This window comes from Sarcophilus harrisii, chromosome 3 (genome assembly GCF_902635505.1).
Source record: "Sarcophilus harrisii chromosome 3, mSarHar1.11, whole genome shotgun sequence".
Lineage (NCBI taxonomy): Eukaryota > Metazoa > Chordata > Mammalia > Dasyuromorphia > Dasyuridae > Sarcophilus > Sarcophilus harrisii.
Window position 1 is genome coordinate 603,986,163 of NC_045428.1, and position 24,147 is coordinate 604,010,309.

General features: G+C 35.7%; 1 pseudogene; it reads left to right on the forward strand.

Annotated features, from left to right (window-relative positions):
* The first annotated feature begins 1,258 nt into the window (after window positions 1–1,258).
* On the forward strand, window positions 1,259–8,804 carry LOC100926914 (annotated as a pseudogene).
* Window positions 8,805–24,147: the final 15,343 nt, after the last annotated feature.

The window sequence follows — 24,147 nt, forward strand, 5'->3', positions numbered from 1 at the left end:
TTTTGGTAGTTACTCTAATACCTCTTCTTTCTCACACTTTCTCTTGGAGATTCCCAAACAATGAGCTATCTCTGGCAATGTGTGTGTCAACACCATCATCTCTATGGCTGTCCCTGGAAAGTATACTGCCAAGGAAATGATCCTTTCCATCATTTGCTCTGACCAATGGTTTTGATGATGGTTTTCTTGGTGTGCTGCTGGCTCTTGGGGAGCCTCTGTGTTCTCAGTGTTCATTGTTAGACCAAAACTAAGATAAGGAGTACGTTCTAGAGACTGCTGGAGACTTTAGATGGGGTCAGGATGCAGAGAAAGGGGCTCTGAAGAAAAAGATCAACTGCAACCTGTGACTATGGAGCTATCCAAGGTTCTAGCAAAACCTGGTGAGAAGGTCACTGCAAATTCTTTGGGTGAAGAAGGAAGTGAGAAACATTTATTTTAAATGGTAATCCTTCCTAGAGGATGAACAAAATATGGAAGATAAGAGTCTCCTTTTGGAGAAAGGTCTGTCTCCTCTCATAAGGCAAGATTTCTCCAGTCTCTCTTTTTCTATCAATCTCTGTAAGAACTCACTAGTATCTCTTTTTAAAATGTAAATTGTTAATTGACTTGGCTTCCCTATATTACCCAAATTGGAAGTAGAGTGACTACTAAAGGGAACATTGATCTGTTGTTTCCAGCCCAGTTTGATTTACCTTCCCTTTAAGCAATCTAGTCCTCTCTCCCCCAACACACACATCCACTGGGGATCCACCATATTAACGCCTTAGTATTGACACATCTGATGGACATAACCAGTGTGAACCACCATCTTTTGCTGAAGTGACCTTCCAGTGCCCTTTTTAGAATGATCTATCCCAAACCAAATCAATGAAGAAACAGAAAGAAGTCCTAGGGAGAAAAGAACACTGACATACCAAATCTTAAGTGTTTTGAAGACCTCAGAATTTGAACAGAACAAAATAGGGGTGGTGGAAAATAGGGCAGTGAAATTTCTGTGTCTCTGCTGCCCTCTCCTGGCTTATGGCTAGAGAACATTCGCATCTTAACATGCTTCAGATTTTTATTTAAAAGGAGGTAGACACAAGTTCTGCTGCTTATCTAGGTCTGCTCCATTTGGAAAACAAAGTTCACACCGCACTCTCTGAAGCCACAATGCTGAGCCTTCCAAACTGTGGGACTTGGTCATTCTCTCCCCATACCTATATGGAAAGCAGATCCCTCCTCAAGGGAGGAAACAAAAAGCCACATTTGCCCTGGCATGCAGATCCCAACTATAAGGTGGGTGAAGTTCTAAGGTCCCAGTTTTTCCTTCCTCAATGACATTTATTTTTATAATAGCATAAGGTGCTTTAAGGGATATTTGGCAATCTAGAAAGTATTCTTCCACACTTCCATCAGCAGATAAATGAGGCACACCATGCCAGTGAAAACTAAATTATTAAGACATCTTTTCAAAATGATTCCTTACAAATACATTAATTATTGTAAGAGAACACAGAAAACTTGCACATTGTGGGACAAAAGAATGAGTTATTTTCTGTACATCAATATCACTTCTCTATGCAACGGTAAAAGCATTATGCACACAGAGAATCAATTAAATTCACTTGACAATTAGGGACAGGCAAGTCTATGTCTGGGACTCAGAAGGTGATATCACCACATTGAGTGATGGTTATTCCCAGGGCTTGAAGAGAAGGTTCCACTATACCCTGAGGGAGTTGGGAATATTTCTTTCTTGACATCCTTCAGCTCTGCTCCATTTCCTTTATGTCTGCATTCACCATTATCAGAAGCCAGTAACTTGGCACCACAGTTCAATTTAACCACTTAATATTGACTAACATTTACAAAAGAATATTTTCTTTTTTTATTTTTTTTAGATAATTTTTGAGAAATCTTTGAGAAGTTTTTATTGACAGAACATATGCCTGGATAATTTTATACAACATTATCCCTTGCAATCACTTCTGTTCTGATTTTTCCCTTCATTCCCTCTACTCCCTCCCCTAGATGGCAAGCAGTCTTATACATGTTAAATATGTTATAGTATATCCCAGATACAATATATGTGTGCAAAACCAAACAGCTCTCTTGTTGCACAGGGAGAATTGGATTCAGAAGGTAAAAATAGCCTGGGAAGAAAAACAAAAATGCAACAGTTTACACCCATTTTCCAGTGTTCCTTCTCTGGGTGTAGCTGCTTCTGGTCATCATTGATCTAATTCAGTTCCAATTGATCTTCTCTTTGTCAAAGATATCCACTTCCATCAGAATCCATCCTCATACAGTATTGTTGTTGAAGTGTATAATTATCTCCTGATTCTGCTCATTTCACTCGGCATCAGTCCATGTAAGTCTCTCCAAGTCTCTCTGTATTCATCCTGCTGGTCATTTCTTACAGAACAATAATATTCTATAACATTCATATGCCACAATTTATCCAACCATTCTCCAATTGATGGGCATCATTCATTTTCCAGTTTCTAGCCACCACAAAAAGGGCTACCACAAACATTTTGGCACATACAGGTCCCTTTCCCTTCTTTAGTATTTTTTTTGGGGGGGGGGGGAATATATAAGGCCAGTAGTAGTACTGCTGGATCAAAGGGCATGCACAGTTTGATAACTTTTGGGGCATAATTCCAGATTGCTCTCCAGAATGGTTGGATTCGTTCACAATGCATCAGTGTCCCAGTTTTCCTGCATCCCCTCCAACATTCATCATTATTTTTTCCTGTCTTCTTAGCCAATCTGACAGGTATGTAGTGGTATCTCAGAGTTGTCTTAATTTGCATTTCTCTGATCAATTGTGATTTCGAACACTTTCATACGAGTGGAAATAGTTTCAATTTCATTATCAGAAATTATCTATTCATATCCTTTGACCATTTATCAATTGAGAATGGCTTGATTTCTTATAAATTAGAGTCAATTCTCTATATATTTTGGAAATGAGGCCTTTATCAGAACCTTTAACTGTAAAAATATTTTCCCAGTTTGTTACTTGCCTTCTAATTTTGTTTGCATTAATTTTGTTTGTACAAAGGCTTTTTAATTTGATGTAATCAAAATTTTCTATTTTGTGATCAATAATGGTCTCTAGTTCATCTTTGGTCACAAATTTCTTCCTCCTCCACAGGTCTAAGAGAAATTATCCTATGTTCCTCTAATTTATTTAAATTCTCATTCTTTATGCCTAAATCATGGACCCATTTTGATCTTATCTTGGTATATGGTGTTAAGTGTGAGTCCATGCCTAATTTCTGCCATACTAATTTCTAGTTTTCCCAGCAGTTTTTGTCAAATAATAAACCCAAAGATCCCAACTTTTGGGATAAGAATTCATCAAAGACTAGATTGCTATAGTGATTGACTATTTTGTCTTATAAACCTAACCAATTCCATTGATCAACTAATCTATTTCTTAGCCAATACTAAAATGGTTTGGGTGACTGCTGCTTTATAATATAGTTTTAGATCAGGTACAGCTAGGCCACTTTCATATGACTTTTTTTCATTAATTCCCTTGAAATTCTCAACCTTTTGTTCTTCCATATGAAGTTATTCTTCAATATGTTGTTATTTTTCCTAGGTCATTAAAATAGTTTCTTGGGAGTCTGATTGATATGGCACTAAATAGATTAATTTAGGGAACATTGTCATCTTTATTATATTTGCTCAGTCTATCCAAGAGCACTTAATATTTTTTGCATTATTTAAATCTGACTTTGTGTGGAAAGTGTTTTGTAATTTTACTCATAAAATTCCTGACTTCCCTTTGGTACATAGATTCCCAAATATTTTATCCTATCGACAGTTATTTTGAATGGAATTTCTTTGTATCTCTTGCTGTTGGATTTTGTTGGTGATGTATAAAAATGCTGAGGATTTATGTGAATTCAATTTATATCCTGCAACTTTAGCAAAGTTATGAATTATTTCTAACAGCTTTTTAGTAAAATCTCTAGGGTTCTCTAAATATACCATCATATCATCAGCAAGAAGTGATAGTTTGGTTTCCTCATTACCTACTCTACTTCCTTTAATCTGTTTCTCGCCTCTTATTGCCAAGGCTATATTGTATTTTCTAATACAATATTGAATAATAATGGTGATAGTGGGCAAACTTGTTTCACTCCTGATCTTACTGGGAAAGGTTCCAGTTTTTCCCCATTACAGATGATACTTACTAACAGCTATTTTATTCTTCTTCTTTTTGACTTTTAAGGAAAATCCATTTATTCTTATCCTTTCAAATGTTTTTATTAGGAATGGATGTTGGATTTTATCAAATGCTTTTTCTGCATCTATTTAGATGGTCATATGGTTTTTGTTAATTTGGTTACTGATATAATCAGTTATGCTAATAGTTTTCCTAATATTGAACCAGCCCTGCATTCCTGGTAGAAATCCTCCTTGGTTATAGTGTATTATCCTGGGGATGATTTTCTGTAATCTTTTTGCTAATATTTTATTTAAGATTTTAGCATCAATATTAGAGAGATTAGTCTAATTTTCTTTCTGTTTTCAACCTACCTTGTCTAGGTATCAGTACTATATCCGTGTCAAAAAAAGGAATTTGGTAGGACTCCTTCAATCTCTATTTTTTCAAATAGTTTATATAGCATTGGAGTTCATTGTTCTTTAAATGTTTGGTAAAATTCATGTAAATCTATCTCGTTCTGGGGATTTTTTTCTTAGGGAATTGGTTAATAGCTTGTTATAGCTCTTTTTCTAAAATGGGACTGTTTGGGATATTTACTTCTTCCTCTGTTAATCTGGGCAAGTTATATTTTTGAAGGTATTCTTCCATTTCATTTAAGTTGTCGAATTTATTGGCATAAAGTTGGGCAAAGTAACTCCTAATTATTGCTCTAATTTCTTCTTCATTAGTGGCAAGTTCTCCCTGTTTATTTTTAAGACTAACAATTTGATTTTCCTCTTTGCTTTTTTTTTTTTTTTAAATCAGATTTACCAAGGGTTTGTCTATTTTGTTGGTTTTTTCATAGAACCAACTCTTAGTTTTATTAATTCAATAGTTTTTTTTTTATTTTCAATTTTATTGATCTCTCCTTTTATTTTTAGAATTTCAAGTTTAGCGTTTGACTGGGGGTTTTTTATTTGTTCCTTTTCTAATTTTTTTAGTTGCAAGCCCGATTCATTGACTCTCTTTCTCTATTTTATACAAGTAGGCCTCTAGAGATAAAAATTTCCCCTTATTACCGCTTTGGCTGCATCCCACACATTTTGGTATGATGTCTCATTATTGTCATTGAAGTTATTAATAGTGTCTATGATTTGCTGTTTCACCCAATCATGCTTTAGTATGAGATTTAGTTTCTGATTATTTTTTGGTCTATTTTCCCCTGGCTTTTTATTGAATGTAATTTTCATTGCATCATGGTCTGAAGAGGATACATTTATTATCTCTGCCTTATTGCATTTGAATTTAAGGTTTTTATGTCTAAATATATGGTCAATTTTGGTATAGGTTTCATGAACTGCTAAGAAGAAAGTGGACTCCTTTCTGTCTCCATTTAGTTTTCTCCAAAGATCTATCATATCTAACTTTTCTAGTATTCTATTTACCTCTTTGGTTTCTATCTTACTTATTTTCTGGTTGGATTTATCTAATTCTGAGAGTCCAAGGTTGAGGTCTCCCACTATTATGGTCTTGCTGTCTATTTCTTCTTGCAGCTCTCTTAATTTGCCTTTTAAGAATTTAAATGCTATACTACTTGGCGCATATATGTTTAATATTGATATTACTTCATTATCTATGCTACCTTTTAGCAAGATATGGTGTTCTTCCTTATCTCTTTCAATTAGATCAATTTTTGCTTTTGCTTGATCTGAGATCAGGATGGCTACCTCTGCTTTTTTTATTTCACCTAAAGCATAGTAGCTTCTGCTACAACCTTTTACCTTTATGCTTATTGTGTTGCCCTGCTTCAAGTGTGTTTCCTGTAAACAACATATTGTAGGATTCTGGCTTTTAATCCTGTCTGCTAACCGCTTCCTCTTTATAGGCAAGTTTACCCCATTCACATTTATGGTTAAAATTACCAATTCTGTATTACTTGCCACCTCGTTATCCCCTGTTTATGTTTTTCTCCTTACCTTCCCTCTTATCCTTCTCCCCAGCATTAAACTTGTGAGCACTACTTGCTTCTCATAGCCCTCACTTACCTTTTTAGGTTTCTCTTGTTCTATATTTGTAGATCAAACTGTGTTTAGTTCTGGTTTTTTCATCAAAAATAAATGAAATTCACTTATTTCGTTGAATGTCCATCTTCCCTGGAAAAAGATGCTCATTTTGGCAGGGTAGGTTATTTTTGCCTGCATATCAAGTTCCTTAGCCTTTCAAAATATCATATTCCATTTGTAATTGATTATAACAATATCAGGACTTTCCCTGTAAGGACACAGATTGAACCAACATCAGCAGAAAACTTCCTTAATACTGTTTGTTTCCAGGTAAGAGTCATAGCTGGAGTAGCTAGGTGGTGCAATGGATAATTCTATCCAAGATTATACTAGCTTGGAAGCAGAAGGACCCATCATCATGAGTCCAAATCCTGCTTGAGACACTTACTAGCCATGTGATCTTAAGAAACTTTTTGCCTCAGTTCCTCATCTATGAATTGCAGAAGGAAATGATGAACCACTCCAGTATCGTTGCCAAGAAAAGCCCCAAGCTAGATTATGACAAGTTGAACATGACTGAAAGAGTAAAAATCAGTAACAAAAGTCATAGCTGGACTTTATTTAGGAACAGTCAATCTCAGAAGAGTTCCACATTATTCACAGGGTATCATAAAACCAGGCTCAAAATTAATCAGGTGGGAAACTTCCTGTTTAAAAGGAAATATCACAATGAGGAAACTGAATTGTGAGGCACCTATCTAAACATTTGTAAGGATATATTCTAATTTTTTCCAGGCATAGACATCACCTGTAGCAGTTCTCAGACCTAACTCTCTTTGAGTAATATTTAGCATATCCCTTAAATGATGTTATCAACTTAATATCAATTCAGACAATGATACCTGTATTAAAAACTTGTCAAATTAGAAACTCAAGGGATTTTTCCTCAAAACAATCATTACAGCTTAAATATAGCTAGTATTTTTATTTTCCCCATGTTGTTGCAATAATAATTAAAAATATACATTAGTTTCATTACATATATATACTTTCTTGATTTGATACATCTTGGACCAGTGATCAGTCATTAGACATTGAGAAAGATCATATTTTGTGCTTGCACAGACTGTGAATACATGGTAATTCAGAAAAATACCGGCAATTATAAGCCTTGAGGCTGATAGATATCTATGATGCTATGTGTTAAATATTTTCTTTTGCCTTAAAAGTTAATATGCAAGTGAGTCTGTTGATACTGTTAGTTCAAACCTGTAACTTCAACCCATACAATCCAGATACACTTCTATAATTTTCATAAGCAATAGTCAAATTATCAGAAATCATTCTTTATTAAATAAACATGTAAACCTTTTATTTCAGTTTTGAAAACTGTAGTTTTTCACTGAATCGCTTCATTATTTTTGAACTTAACAACATTCTTTCAGTAACTTCTCTCAGAAAAATCAATAAGATTTATGACCTTATTAAAGCTAAAGAGCAAGGGGCCTGAAAATCTGGCAAGTTCCCAAAGAACTTCTAAGAGACTCACAAAATTGGTGATATTTTCCAAAACTTAGAGTTATTACAATTCAAATTTTATCCAATTAAATTCTTGACAATTATTAAAAACTATAATAAAGGTTTCCTGGGTTGGAGAGGAATAGCAGTGCACTCCCGGCCTGCTCCTGCAGGGGGGGGAGGGGGGGAAGAAAGGAGCACTCACGGCCGGCTCCTGGCAGTCTATTGAAGACAATGTGGACAATGCAGTTTACGGCAAGAGACCCCCCCTACATCCATGTCAGGAAGTTGTGGTGCCTGCATTAATGGAAAACTATGTTTTTGGAGGATATGATGACAAAGGATACAGCAATTGACTCTACTTTGTTAATTTATTGACAAGAGATAGAACATTCCAATGCGAAAAAAGCATTGACTTTAAAGGACTAAATTGACTTTTAAATTGACTTTTAAAGGACCTATACCACAAGACAAACTTTCTTGCTGGGTATATAAAGACAGATTAATATATTTTGGTGGTTATGGATGTAGGAAACACAGTGAACTCCAAGACTTAATGTTCATGATGCATCTTGGGAAGGACAAATATTTTGAGGTTGGCATAATGATATTCATGTTTTTGATACAAACACAGACTTGGTTTCAACCAGGAATAAAAAAATAGAATCCGACCACAGCCTCGAGCAGCTCACACATGTGCAGTACTTGGAAATAATGGCTATATTGTTGGAGAATGAGTATTGCAAACTAGGATGAATGATTTGCACTGTCTGAATTTAGATACTTGGAATTGGTCTGGAAGGATTCATACTAATTGAGAGAAACCAAGACATAGGTCTTGGTATACTTCGACACCAATTGCTGATGATCAGCTTTTTTCTGTTTGGTGGATTAAGTGCAGAGAATATTCCTTTAAGTGATGGATGGATTCACAATGTTGTAACAAATGTTTGGAGACAGCTTACACATTTATCTAAGACAAGACCCAGGTTATGACATACTGCCTATCTGGAAAAAGAAAATGAAGTATTGGTATTTGGTGTGAGCAAAGATGATTTACTTTTTATGGATACAGGTCACTAATGATTTATTGATATTTCAAACTCAACCTTATTCACTTCTCAGGAATGCTTAGATGTCCTCTGTTTGATTAAATGTGAAGACCAAGTTAGCACTCTGGATACTTTAGAATCAACCGGAGTCAGGATAAGCAAAAGTCCTTGATCTTTATTCTTTGTCAAAGATAGAGGCATGGACACAGGAATCTCTACACCTCTGCTCTTCCTCTCCTGGCCAGAAATCTTACTCCACCCTCTAATCCTTCCTCCAATTTTCTATATACACCAACAGATCAAGCCACCACAGAATGGTGGGGCAGGCCATTTTCTAAGCATATGCTAATAGAGTACTGCCCAATAATTAGCCTTAAGTGCTTGGTTGTCCGAATTTCAGTACATAAACTCAAGAGTTTCAGCCCTTTGCAATTAAAGATTCATTTCTTCCTCTGTACAATGATAGTCTTGATAGATTGAGACCTCTGATACTCAGCCAATGGGCTATCAGGGGAGGGACTTGCAATTCAATATAAAAAAGGACAAGTATTAATTCCAAGTATTCCTATTTGATAGGATACCCACCCGAGCAGTTGTGTAATTAAAGACTTAACTTCAAAAAAAAAAAAAAAACCCTAATGGACCCACACTTAACACCATATACCAAGATAAGATCAAAATGGGTCCATGATTTAGACATAAAGAGCAAGATTATAAACAAATTGGAGGAACATAGGATAGTTTATCTCAGACTTGTGGAGGAGGAAGAAATTTGTGACTAAAGACGAACTAGAGACCATTATGGATCACAAAATAGAAAATTTTGATTACATCAAATTAAAAAGCTTCTGTACAAACAAAACTAATGTAAACTAGATTAGAAGGAAAGCAGCAAACTGGGAAAACATCTTCACAGTTAAAGGTTCTGATAAAGGCCTCATTTCCAAAATAGAGAATTGACTCTAATTTATAAGAAGCCAAGCCATTCTCCAATTGATAAATGGAGAAACGATATGAACAATTTTCAGATGATGAAATTGAAATTATTACCACTCATATGAAAAAGTGTTCCAAATCATTATTAATCAGAGAAATGCAAATTAAGACAACTCTGAGATACCACTACATACCTGTCAGATTGGCTAAGATGACAGGAAAAAATAATGATGATTGTTGGAAGGGATACGGGAAAACTGGGACACTGATTGGTGGAGCTGTGAACGAATCCAACCATTCTGGAGAGCAATCTGGAGTTATGCCCAAAAAGTTATCAAACTGTGTATACCCTTTGATCCAGCAGTGTTTCTACTGGGCTTATCTCAAAGAGATACTAAAGAAGGGAAAGGGACCTATATGTGCCAAAATGTTTGTGGCAGCCCTGTTTTGTAGTGGCTAGAAGCTGGAAACTGAGTGGATGCCCATCAATTGGAAAATGGTTGGGTAAATTGTGGTATATTAATGTTATGGAATATTATTGTTCTGTAAGAAATGACCAGCAGGATGAATACAGAGAGACTTGGAGAGACTTACATGAACTGATGCTAAGTGAAATGAGCAGAACCAAGAGATCATTGTACATTTCAACAACGATACTATATGAAGATGTAATCTGATGGAAGTGGATTTCTTTGGGGGGGGGGGGGAAAGACCTAATTCAGTTTCAATTGATCAATGATGGACAGAAGCAGCTACACCCAAAGAAAAAACTGGGAAATGAATGTAAACTGTTTACATTTTTGTTTTTCTTCCCGGGTTATTTCTACCTTCCGAATCCAATTCTCCCTGTGCAACAAGAAAACTGTTTAGATCTGCACACATATTTTATCTAGGATATACCAGGACATATTCAACATATATATGACTGCTTGCCATCTAGGGGAGGGGGTGGAGGGTGGGAGGGAAAAAATCGGAACAGAAGTGAATGCAAGGGATAATGTTGTAAAAAAAAAAAAAAAAATTACCCTGGCATGGATTCTGTCAATAAAAAGTTATTATAATAATAATAAAAAAAAAGGTGCACTCAAAAAAAAAATCTATAATGAAACTGGCTTCTATCAGAAAAAGAAGTAGATTTCTAATGGTATATTTGTATCACTCTTGAAGTATCAACTTTAAAATAAACAACATTTTTTATATTATGATTACTATGGTAGTACGTTTTATATAAATGAACATATCTAACCTAAATTATGTTTTTACTGTTTCAGAGAAGGGGTAGATAAAAGAAGAAGGGAGAAAAATTTGAAAATTTATGTTGCTCTGAAAAAAATCTACAAATTGATTGTGGATATGAGTTAAGAAAGGATTTTCATATTCATAAAGAACAGATTCTACTGCTTAATGTATCCTCACGTTAATACAAAGGAATGAAAGATGTACCCATGTATGAAAAACTATTATACATATAAGCTTGAAAGATAACATATATTAACTTATCTTAAGAATTTTTATTTTTTATTAATTTTTCTTTTTTTTTTTTAATTGTAACTAATTGACAGAATATATGTCTGGGTAATTTTTTTTAAAAAACATTATCCCTTGCATTCACTTCTGTTCTAACTTTTCCCTTCCCTCCCTCTACTCCCTCCCCTAGATGGCAAGCAGTCTTATGTTAAATATGTTATAGTATATCCCAGATACAATATGTGTGCAAAACCAAATAGCTCTGTTGCACAGGGAGAATTGGATTCGGAAGGTAAAAATAGCTTAAGAAAAACAAAAATGCAACAGTTTACACCAATTTCCCAGTGTTCCTTCTCTGGGTGTAGCTGCTTCTGTCCATCATTGATCAACTGGAACTGAATTATGTTCGGGCGCCAAAAATGTGGTGGTTTTCTGGAGGCAGCCTTATTGAAATAATTACTCTAAAATTGCAGCCAGCTGGTAAAAAATGCAAACATTTATTTATCCTTCCAAATTAGCCCGGTTAGTTGAGGCCTCTCTCTGCCTTGCTCCAAGAGATCTTGCAGCTTTGTCCTTGGCTTCTGCCTTTGCTTTCTTCAGCCTCCAGCCAGCACCAAGTTGGAAGATGCAATGGATCTCTCTTGCCTCAAAGATAGGGCTTGTAGGCTTTTCTCCCAGAGTGTTCCGTCTCTGAGCCCCATTGATGTTCCGGAGAAATTCTCTTGAGTCACTCACTAGAACTGTATTTATGCTACTTCTGAGAGTGGGATTGTGGGATATCTTCCAGCATGCTCTCTGAAATCTCCCAAACATGTGAACTCCATTGAGTTCTTAGATACTTATGAGTTCTCTAAAGGTGTGAACACAAGCATTGTTTCCATCAGTTGTACTTAGTACCTAGTTCAAGTTCTGGCCCAAAATAACTCTAAGATTAAATCAACTCCAATGGCTTAACACTTTGTAAAGATACCAAAAGATTAAGATATTTTTATTGAAGAAATCCACTTCCATCAGAATACATCCTCATACAGTATCATTGTTGAAGTATAATGATCTCCTGGTTCTGCTCATTTCACTCAGCATCAGTTCATGTAAATCTCTCCAAGCCTCTCTGTATTCATCCTGCTGGTCATTTCTTATAGAAAATTAATATTCCATAACATTCATATATCACAGTTTACCCAACCGTTCTCCAATTGACAGGCATCCATTCATTTTCCAGTTTCTAGCCACCACAAAAAGGGCTGCCACAAACATTTTGGCACATACAGGTCTCTTTCCCTTTAGTATTTCTTTGGGATATAAGCCCAATAGTAAGTAGCACTGCTGGATCAAAGGGTATGCATAGTTTGATAACTTTGGGCGCATAATTCCAGATTGAATCCAACCATTCTGAGAGCATTCACAACTTCACCAACAATGTATCAATGGCAGTTTTCCTGCATCCCCTCTAACATTAATCATCATTTTTTCCTGTCTTCTTAGCCAATCTGACAGGTGTGTAGTAGTATCTCAGAGTTGTCTTAATATGCGTTTCTCTGACCAATAGTGACTTGGAACATTCTTTCATATGAGTGGAAATAGTTTCAAGTTCCTCATCTGAAAATTGTCTGTCCTTTGACCATTTATCAATTGGAGAATGGCTTGATTTCTTATAAATTAGAATCAATTCTCTATATATTTTAGAAATGAGGCCTTTATCAGAACCTTTAACTGTGAAGATGTTTTCCCAGTTTGTTGCTTCCCTTCTAATTTTGTTTGAATTAGGTTTGTACAAAGGCTTTTTAATTTGATGTAATCAAAATTTTCTATTTTGTGATCAATAATGGTCTCTAGTTCTTTGGTCACAAATTCCTTCCTCCTCTACAAGTCTGAGAGGTAAGCTATCCTATGTTCCTCTAATTTATTTATGATCTTTCTTTATGCCAAAATCATGGAACCATTTTAATCTTATCTTGATATATGGTGTTAAGTGCGAGTCCATGCCTAATTTCTGCCATACTAATTTCCAGTCTTCCCAGCAGTTTTTGTCAAATAGTGAATTCTTATCGCAAAAGTTGGGATCTTTAGGTTTGTCAAATACTAGATTGCTATAGTGATTGACTATTTTGTCTTGAACCACTGGTCTATTTCTTAGCCAATACCAAATGGTTTTGGTGACTTCTGCCTTATAATATAGTTTTAGATCAGGTACAGCTAGGCCACCTTCATTTGATTTTTTTTCCCATTAATTCCCTTGAAATTCTCAACCTTTTGTTCTAACATATGAATTTTGTTGTTATTTTTTTCTAGGTCATTAAAATAGTTTCTTGGGAGTCCGATTGGTATGGCACTAAATAGATTAGTTTAGGGAATGTTGTCATCTTTATTATATTCGCTCAGCCTATCCAAGAGCACTTAATATTTTTCCAATTATTTAAATTGGACTTGATTTGTGTAGAAAGTGTTTTGTAATTTTGCTCATAATTCTCGACTTTTCTTTGGTAGATAGCATAAAATATTTGGGAATCTATCGACAGTTACTCTAATTGGAATTTCTCTTTGTATCTTTTGCTGTTGGATTTTGTTGGCGATGTATAAAAATGCTGAGCATTTACGTGGATTTATTTTGTACCCTGCAACTTTGCTAAAATTATGAATTATTTCTAATAGAGAACTCCAGAGATTCTACTAAAAAGCTAAGTACACCATCATATCATCTACAGAGAGTGATAGTTTGTTTTCCTCATTACCTACTCCAATTCCTTTAATCTCTTGACTTTTATTGCCAAGGCCAACATTTCTAATACAATATTGAATAATAATGGTGATAGAGGGAAACCTTGTTTCACTCCTGATCTAACTGGAAACGGTTCTAGTTTTTCCCCCCCCCCCCATTACATATGATGCTTACTTATGGTTTCAAATATATGCTCCTGATTATTTTATCTTAATAATATTAACTACCAACTGCCAACTACCAAGAATTCATGTTACTTACTTGGAGAATATAGATACTAACTAAACTTTAGAACTTACCTTCAGTGAAATCCTATCTCAGATAAAAGACTGAAAAAAAAATAACTATATATTGGTATTGACAGATCACTTGACTAAGTATGGTCAGTTATACCTTAAAAAAAGGAACTAGGGATAGCTAGTTGGTACAATGGATAGAGCACCAGCCCTGAAGTCAAGAGGACCAGAGTTCAAATCTGGCCTCAGTCACTTAACTGTGTTACTGTGAGCAAGTCACTTCATCCCAATTGCCTCAAAAAAATAAAATAAAATAAAAATAAAAAAAAAAACCACCCACCCACTCTTAAAATTCTGCTTTGTGGCAAAAGAATTTTTTTTTTAAATCTTTTAATTATACCTGCTTTCTGCTAGATCCCTTTAAAGCAAGGTAGGGATGAAGACCAAAGACATTTGGGTGCTAATTGCCTTGAAGAATTCTATATTAACATTCTCACAGGGACCCAGAATCTGAATATTTCAACTGCATTCTGATGAATGTTGTAAACTCTGAGAACAGAGCAAACCTCTGAATGGAATTAGCATGTGGCTTTTCTAGTGATAGTTGACTCATCAGCATTATCTTAATGATTTTACCCATCTGCTGTTTACATCTGAAAAACTCTGATCACTCCCAAATCTATGGTTTGACATCTATGAAAAGAAACTCATCATAATTCATATCTCATATGAAAACTTTGAGAGAGATATTGAAAGAAGCTTCCCACCTACATATAGCATCAATCAGGAAGAATGCTGAAAGAAAAAAATGGAGATATAAAATTCACATTCATCGTCAGGACTTTTAACCAGGAGATGAAATTCTATTAAGAAAGCTTACTAGTTATGGAATATAGAAATTAGAAGATTAAATAAAAGCTGCTGGATATCCAAGTGGATAATAGCAAGGCACCTTTATTTACAAAGTAGCTCCTTGGACTTTTGAATGCTCAAGAAGAAAGTTAATCAAAATCACTTATTGTTAAATATTGAGTGAGTTGACCTGTTAGATCAGCATGCTAAAGATGGAAGTCACTCATCTCAGCAGACTCAAAGAGGTTGCCTTTGAGTCATAGAAAGTGTATCTGATACAGGCAAGGAATAAAAAAAAAAAAATAGATATTTCAAACATAATGCCATATGATTTCTATATACTACACCATGTTTGTTCTTCAGCTAAATAGTGAAAGTAAACAGAGGATCATTCATTCAGCAATCGTCTGGCTATTAAAAACCTAACATTCTCTACACAAACATTAGCCATAGATATATATATATATATATATTAAAAAAAAAATCTATGTAAAGCATCCTTTACAAGTCACCAGCTCCGCAGAATTGTCAACAACATGACCAGCTAACAATAAGGGCCCTACTGATGAAGCTTTAATGGATTCTACTGCTACCAATAGGCCTAATATGCTATTCATAACCCAATGTGTTGCCTAGAGATATTAGGGTTCTTGATCTGAGTAAATGGGGAAAACTCTAATTTTCACTCTCTCATGGTTTTCCATGGTCACACAACCACTAACTTACATCAGAATCCTATATTCTGGAATTCATGGGCATCCACTTACTTTCCAGTTCTTAGCCACAACAGAGAGTTGCTATAAATATTTTGGAGCATAGGGGTTCCTTTTCTTTTTCCCTTGATCACATTAGAAAAAACATAATGGATAAAAGGTTATACACACTTTTATAACACTTTGTGCATAATTTCAGATTGCTCCCAAAATAGTTGGATCACTTCAGACATCCCCAAAAGGTACATTAGGATCCTAATTTTTCCATATCTCCTTCAATATTTTCCTTTCCACCTTCTTTCATTTTAGCTAATCTGGTAGTTCTGAGGACTACATTAAAGTTTTCTTTTTATTTGAAATTTTCTAATTGGTTATGATTTATCACATTTTAATGCGACCATAAATAATTCCTACTTTTTTCATTAAAAAAAAAAAACTGCTTGTTCACATCTTCAGCCATTTATCAATTGGCGATGACCAGTGTTCTTATACAATGTTATCTGAATCGTTCAGCTTAGAATCTGACTTCAAACTTACATTTTTAAGTTAAGACGATATAGTGAAGTGGGATGAACACTGATCTTGATATCAGAAGAACTAGATTTAAATTTAATATTCTTTGAATTCTCCCTTTGCTTTCTTCAAATTCACTAACATCCCTGGATCTATTTCATCATCTTTAAAAGTTACATGGAACTGAAATGTCTAAGCACTCTTCTAGGTCTTCTAGATATTCTAAAAGATGGATCTATCCTAAGGCATTGTCTTGATTTCTGTTACAAAGGTACTTAACCCCAATCCCAATTTAGGTACTATGTACCTTCAACTTCTGGCATTTTATTCCTCCTTTTTGCCAAGTCAAACAAGTCTCATTCCTTTTCTTTATGACCTTTCAAACATCCATGGGAAGATATTATATAATCCCCCTTGAACCTACTGACTACAATTTGCATTCGTCTACAAAGTTTCCTACTGGTAGAATATAAGTACTTCAAAGAAGTCCTGTTTTTTGTTTTGTTTTGTTTTGTTTTTAATTTCCTTTGTATCTACAACATCTAGGACAGTTCCAGGTATATTAGAGATAAATGCAACTCAACAAGTGTTCAGTAAGTATTTTTTTAATAAGATTTTCCCCCAATTACATCAAGAAAATTTAGCATTTATTTTTACAAAATGTTGAGGTCCAAATTTGTCTTCCTTTCTCCTGCCTTCTTGTTTAAATGATGAACAATCTGATATAAGCTGTATGTGCTAAAATCTTACAACAATGAAAGCAGAAATCCATCATTTCATGTAATTGAAAAGTAATATACTATCAAAATAAAACTAAAAGAAATTGGAAGTTTTATGAGAAAACAATAAAGATTTCAGGAGTGAGAGTTCAAAATGCCCTAAAGGAAGGGAAACCAGGAGGTTCAGAATAAAAGGCAATGCAGATAGACTATGTAAAGTATATATAAAGTCTTTCAAATTTTAAAGTTCAAAGGCTCAAAATGATGATAATTGTCATCATTAAAAACCCTTCTAGTTAATAAGTTGCACAAGTCTAATGTTTGGTAACCTGTTCTCATCAGGTACTTTTAGTGGCTGATTTTGTAGTTTTTTGTAAAGGTGGAAATAGAATGGTGGGCAGTGGAACATATGGGGAAAAGAGTCTTCTGACCTTTTCTTTTTGCCAGGATGAATATTAGAAATGAAGGATTAGGGAATCAGAGCTAAAAGCACAAATGGACTGATGGCTGGGTAAGATTCATTCAAGAAAGCTGTGGTGGACATTGACCACTGATAATGTTTATCAAAATTAGAGAGAAAATGAGAAAAAGGACTTGGCCAAGTAAAAAGTGACCCAGGTGCTCCCCAACACCAAGATGTGCAAGTGGCTCCAGTCTCAGGGGCCTTCTGGATAATGTGCTGGAACTGGGAATATGCTGGACTTGTTGATGGTGTTTTCGCAGGAGAAGCACCAGGTACCACTGGCTGTACCCATAAATCCCACACACAGAAAATCAGGAAGAGAGAACAAAATTAGAGAGACTCTGGAGGCCAGAGACCGCTGCTGAGGGCAGGCAGCAGATTCCATCCCTTCCTCTTTCTCCCTCCCCCTCTCCCTCCTGCTTGATTGACAAATACGCAGCTACACAAATGCTAGAAATAAATTCCCCAAACCTCTACTTGTTGAGATGGGGACACAATATTTCAATGCACTTTCTCTATTACCCACCAGAAGAGAGATAGGCAAGTGTTCCCCAAAGATGTGGGTAGTATAGTTAGTCTTATTGCTGTAACATTTTAAATTGTTATTAAAATAATTGCAATGGGGAAAATAAAATAGCTTTGATCTTATAATATAAAAGGTTTTGGTCTATCCCTCATACTTAATATACTTTATTTGATCAATGATTATTTTTATTGAATAATTAGAATCATGTACCCTTCAATTTTAGGACAGGAAATTTTTATGGATAAAATATCAGAATTTTGGAAATAACATATTTAATTTGTTAAATTAAGCATTTATTTGTTTAGGAACAACTAGGAAACAACATTTCTTAAAAAAAAAAAAAAGTCTCTAAATGAACCATCAATTTCTCTGGGGAGCTGTCTCTCTTTTTAAAATAAACCTGTAAATAGATCAATTTATCTAATTGTAATGACCCTACACCTTTCTAATGTCAAATTAAGCTATCCATAGTATTCTTAAATGATGTATAATGGATGAAAGAATAATAATTTATAGATGGTACTGGCCACAATTTTTCAGTAACAATGGCAATGCACTTTCAGGGATGGGCTTACTCTTATTTGCTCATGGTCTAATTTAACCTTGGACTGTACCAGAGTCTGTTTGCAATGATTAACTTTAATCTAGTCTATCTTTGATATAGACTGGAGCCACCAAAAGAGGACCCTCTTAAAGCATTAATAAAGTTCAAAAGAAAACTTAATCACCAGGCTCTCTCCCAGGAATCTGGAAGTCATTCTATGAGTCAATAATCACTACTCATATGACACAGGTAGGTATCTATAATTCTGTCTCATTTACTTTGGATACAATTTGAGTTTGTAAAATGTAAAGTAGCATCACGCAAGAGAAGAGATTTTACAGGAAAAAAAAAAAAACACTACTCCAAAAAAATAAGGTTTCAACCTGTGAGGGATGTAGAAGACCCTTACCCAAAATGACTACTCGAAGATCACTTGGTAGAAAGCAGAAAGATTGTTTATTAAAACCTCTAGAGGATTAGTCCTATCACAACATAAGGGAAAGAGAAAGCTTGTGGTAGGAGGGCTAAAGAAGTAGTAAAAATACACAGCTCTTATACAGGAGATTACATCACAAGTAAAGGGGCATTGAGAAAGGGGGGCAGGGAAGGCATCTAATTTGTTGGTGCTATCTGGAGAGATTGGAATGGAAGCTTTCCATTTCCCCAAAATCCTCTGATTTCTACAGAAAAAAAAAAAAATCGGGCCTTTAGGCTTCAGATAGACAGTGGTCAAGCTAATAGACTAAATATGGATAAATGTCAAATACTGTTACATAAATATATTTATAAGCTGGACAAGACTCAAGTAAATATGGGCCTGCACATATTGCACAGGTCATAGGGGAAACACAGAAATAAAGAAAATAAAATACAGAAAAAGAATTCACATATTCCTGTAAGTTCTTCATCTTATCTCTGTTCCACACCATTTCCCCTTTGTAATATGTAACTGATTTTTATCATATTTCTATGAATTACATACTGTTCAAAATCAGTTAACATATCTATATACTGTTTATCAAGTATACCATAAAGATCATCCCCCTAATACATTTTAGCCTTTTCTCCGAAGAATCATTTGAATAGCATCTCCTGAATGCAATATTGTGATAGGGACCAAACTATTCTGGTTCCTAATGTAATTATACAGGGTAGACATAGTGACAACAGGATAATACCACCGATTGCAATTAGTCCATACCATAAAAAAAAAAAAAAATGCTTCCACCACCCTTCTTGGAAACAGTTATCACAGAACAGATTGGCATGTGGCAGACAAAGATACAAAGCTAAATTAACAAAGCTGACAATCTAGGGAAACTGAGGCACAACATTACATACTCTTTCTGAATATTTGAATTATTGAATTACCTCCCCCTGGATACCTGGGAGGTGTCAGCATTATAATTTTGGCCAACCCAATGTGAAGCAAATAAATCAAAAATGAAACTAGAAAATGCAGGAACTTATGACAAAGGCAAGTCTCTTCCTGACAAGCCCAGAGTTATCAGCACTACAAAGGCCCTCATCTCAGCCAGAGAATCTAGTTTGAAATGGACTGTTTACTATGTTAGGGGGTCTGTACTCATTTGTGCACTTACCTCAACTTCTGCTTATATAGGGAGTAGCAGTGCTCAACAGCCCCATGCTAGGAGGGGTACCCCAAGTCTATCAGGGATTCCTAAGGAGGGAAAGAGTGGGGCCTGGAGTAGCTCTACCTGCCCCCTCTGATAGAACAGGAACTGCTACCAGCATCCAGAAAGGATTTCTGAGCAGAATATGTACAGTTAGACCATGAAGGCAGGCAAACCCCAAACTTTAGAGGCTTGATCTCAAAACTGCAATGTCCCTTGAGAATGCTGAGATACCAATTAAGAAACTGGGGTTACAGGGCTAGAGACTGCCAGTTCCAAGACAGCTGTCTTTATCTTGGAGATTTCCTAAAAATAGAAAATCGGAGAACAGTCTGCCAGAGCAATTCCAACAGAATAAGGGATTTCTAAGCTAACGCATCAAATAACCATGCCACATATAAAGTTCCCATACATCCAAAATAGCAATAATGGCACCATTTAACAATTTCCATCCCAAATCTTAAAGACACACCTGATCTCTCTATTCTACACAAACCGAAGCAGGGAAGTCTGATAGGAATAAAAAAAACCTTACCTTTGTGATTCCACTCCAATGTGCTGTTTCATTTCCATCACTCTGTGACCTCAGGAAAGTTGTAATCATCACATTTCTAAATTTTTGGAGAAATTTTAATTATGGTTCCAGGAGAAACAAGGTAGAATCTCATCTACTAATTCAGTCTAACTGGAAGTGAATAGTTTCAGAGATTAACTGAAAAGAAACCTACATATTTATTTGAAACTACTTAGGGTGTCCCTCACTAGGAAGTGACTTTCTGTTGGAATACACGGGAGCCACCTGACAGTGGATTGGATCTTCAGCCGCCAGAATAGATCTCCTCTTATGAGGGGATGAGACAAGGAAACCGAGACAGTTGCTGTTCTCCAACAACTCTGACTGAGACCATTGCATTGTCTCACCTCCCTCCTCTTCCATCTGCCTCCAACTTATCTCATTCCCAGTCCCCAAGTCAGCAAAGGCTGCCCTGCAACTCCTTCAGATGCTGTGATGCACATCTGGGGAGGCTCTCGAGGAATTGACCTGTCCCTTAACAATTCCCTGGTTTTTTTGTTTGTTTGTTTTTTGCTGTTATTTCTCACACACACACACACACACACACACACACCAGTGCACTGAGAAATGCAAGGGGCACTGCCCCTTCTGGATGGTTGTAGCAGGTATTGATCTTGTGAAATCTCTTGGAGGCAGACTTTCAAACAGAGAAGAGGGCTGTGGTCAGAACAAGCATTTAAGTCTCTCATCAGTCTCCTGGCTCGGCCCTTTGATTTGTTGGTCCATTTAATTTCCCCAAATAAAAAATTCTTACCAGGACTCTTCTTCCTTAATTCTAGAAGGATCCTTCTCATGAACAGCTCTGGTTCTTCTTGTAATTCTTACCCCACGTTCAGGTGCCATATGTTGGAATACACGGGAGAGCTGCTGGGACACACAGGAGCCACCTGACAGTGGCTGCTGGAGTTCCAACCTAGAATGGATCTCATCTTGTGAGAAGATGATACACAAGGAAACTGACAGACAGTTGCTGTTCTCTGACCTCTCTCCTGAGAGGCCGTTGCCTTGTCTGACCTCTCTCCTCCTCCCTCTGCCCCCAATTTATCTCATTCCCAGTCTGCAACACCTGTGTCAGAAAAGGCTGCCTGCAACTCCTTCAGATGCTATGATCCACAGCTGTGGAGGCTCTCAAAGAATTGACCTGTCCCTTAACAACTTTCCAATCCAAGAATATGTCTTTCTTTAAGTAGAAATTGGACCCCAGTAATGAGCCCTTTCAGAGAAGGATACATAGCCAATAAGCAGTATTATATGAAGATTCTATTCCAATACTAATATCTTTCAAAGTAGGGAAAACCAAAGTAGGGGAAAGGTTTTAGCCACCAGAAAGCAAAATAATACCTCTAGGAAATACAATAATCTTTGTTTAAAGAAAGAAAAGGAAAAGTGAACATTTAGAAAGTTTATACTTGTTGCAGATGCTATCTACTCAAGAATTGCAAAGTAGAAAGGATTTTACATTTCATTTTGCTGAAGTGATGGAGGCCACCTGTATTGTTTTTCTTTCCTCCTTCTGAGGATTCAGTTACAGGAGTTCTCAGGTCACTTACAATTCTCTTATCTATCAATCAACAAGAATTACAAATAGAATACAGGAAACATTCCCTCCTGATCCTGTGCTCTATGAATTTATGAAACAAAAAGTTTGTGATAAAAATGGTGATCGGGATTTGGAAGCTGTCTGACAAAAATACATACAAAGATTAGAAGGATCACTTAAATCAAAAAGATTAGATCTGGGGACACTTCACTAGCCCATATATGCAGCAAAGGGGACTTGGCCTAGTAGCAGATAACAAAGACATTACCTAGCTAGGATTCTGATGAAAAAAACCAGCCTGCCTTCCCTATTTGCAGCAAAAAGAGGATTTTGATCTCTCTGTGCTTCCCTTTTTACTTCCAGGAAGTGAGATGAAGCTCTACCTCTAAGGACCTGATTCAGAATCATAAGGAGGAAGACCCTCACCAGTCTGGACTCTGCCACTGTGCGGTAAAGCTGGGATCTGCCACTCAGAGAATGGAGATGAGAAGAGGAAGACATAAGGTATTTATAGATTCAAGATTCTCTCTTCCTTTAGAGATGTGATTATCATTTCAGTAATAAAACGAGTAGTGCTGACTTCATAAAATCTCAAGAGTACCATCAAAGGCTTGAAATTTGTTCCACATAGAAAATATCAGCAGCTATTTTTATTGATTGGTGATGATACACCCATTACTAATTAATAATGATTATGAATTAAAATAATTTTTAAAAGTACAGTTGAGAGCTACTTGAGAAACTTTTGCAGGTTACCAAGAATAGAGGGATGTGAAATTTAAACAATATCCTTGGAGGATGGAGATAAGGAAGAACAGCTGAGGATACTTTGAGTGATTTTCAAGCTTTGTTCTGGATTTTAACTAAAAAGAATCTTTTCTTGTATTCATTTCTTTAGTTTAGTCACTGATTATGACTTCCTGCATAAAGACAACATTGTTAAAATATTTTATATTCTTGTCTGTCCATACAACTTATCAAATTTATAAGTTTTCAAAGCTTCCTCTTCCAATTTCTCTCTCTCTCTCTTTCTCTTTCTCTTTCTCTTTCTCTCTCCCTCTCTCTGTTTCTCATTGTTTCTGTCTATCTCTGTCTCTGTCTCTGCCTCTCTCTGTGTGTCTCTCTGTCTCTCTCTGACACACACATACACACACACACATACACACACAAAAAAAAAAAACTATTGAATACCTACAACAAATTAAGGTGATGGATTGTAGTTGCAGAAGGGAAGAATAGATCCAATGCAACAATACCATTTTTTTTAATGAAGAAATCTTCAATGCAAAGATTCTTGAAATTGGAAGCACTATGTACCGATTCCAACTCTGAAACTTTGTAGTTTCATGATCCTGTCTGAGACAACAAATATGAATATCATTTTTCTTTTTTGTAAAATTGTTAAAAGAAGGTTGTCTGAGATAGATTATAATGAAAGCATGGTGAGAGGGTATAAAGTGTTGTTTATAATGAGAATCCCTAGGTTCACATCCTTCTTCTGTTATTTATGACCTGTGTGACCATTTCTATAGAAGTCAAGTTTCTTCATCAACAAGCCTAACTCTCTAGATTTTTTCACTTTCTACATATCTGTTTGGCTCATGTTGGTCACCCTCTCCACTCTTTCTTCCAGGGCCTTTTTTATGTTTTGAATTCCTTATTAGAATGTAAGTTATCCGAGACCAGAAATTGCCTTGATGAGGTTTTTATAAAAACCTCAGACAGGGTTTTGGTCATCTGATCCTGGGAAGTTACAAACATCTTCCCAATTTGGAAATAAAAGAAACTAACACCAAATCAAATGAGAAAATATTTGCAAAGTACTTGGAATAGTGCTTGCCATATACTTAATGCTACATAAAATCCAATTATTATTACCGTTCTTATTCTTTTGTTGTTGTTAGATAAGTACTCAGATGGGCAAACTGAAGTCTTGCCTGTTTTTTATAAGGTAGTTGATTTTTGAGGAACTCTCCAGAGAAAATAAAGAA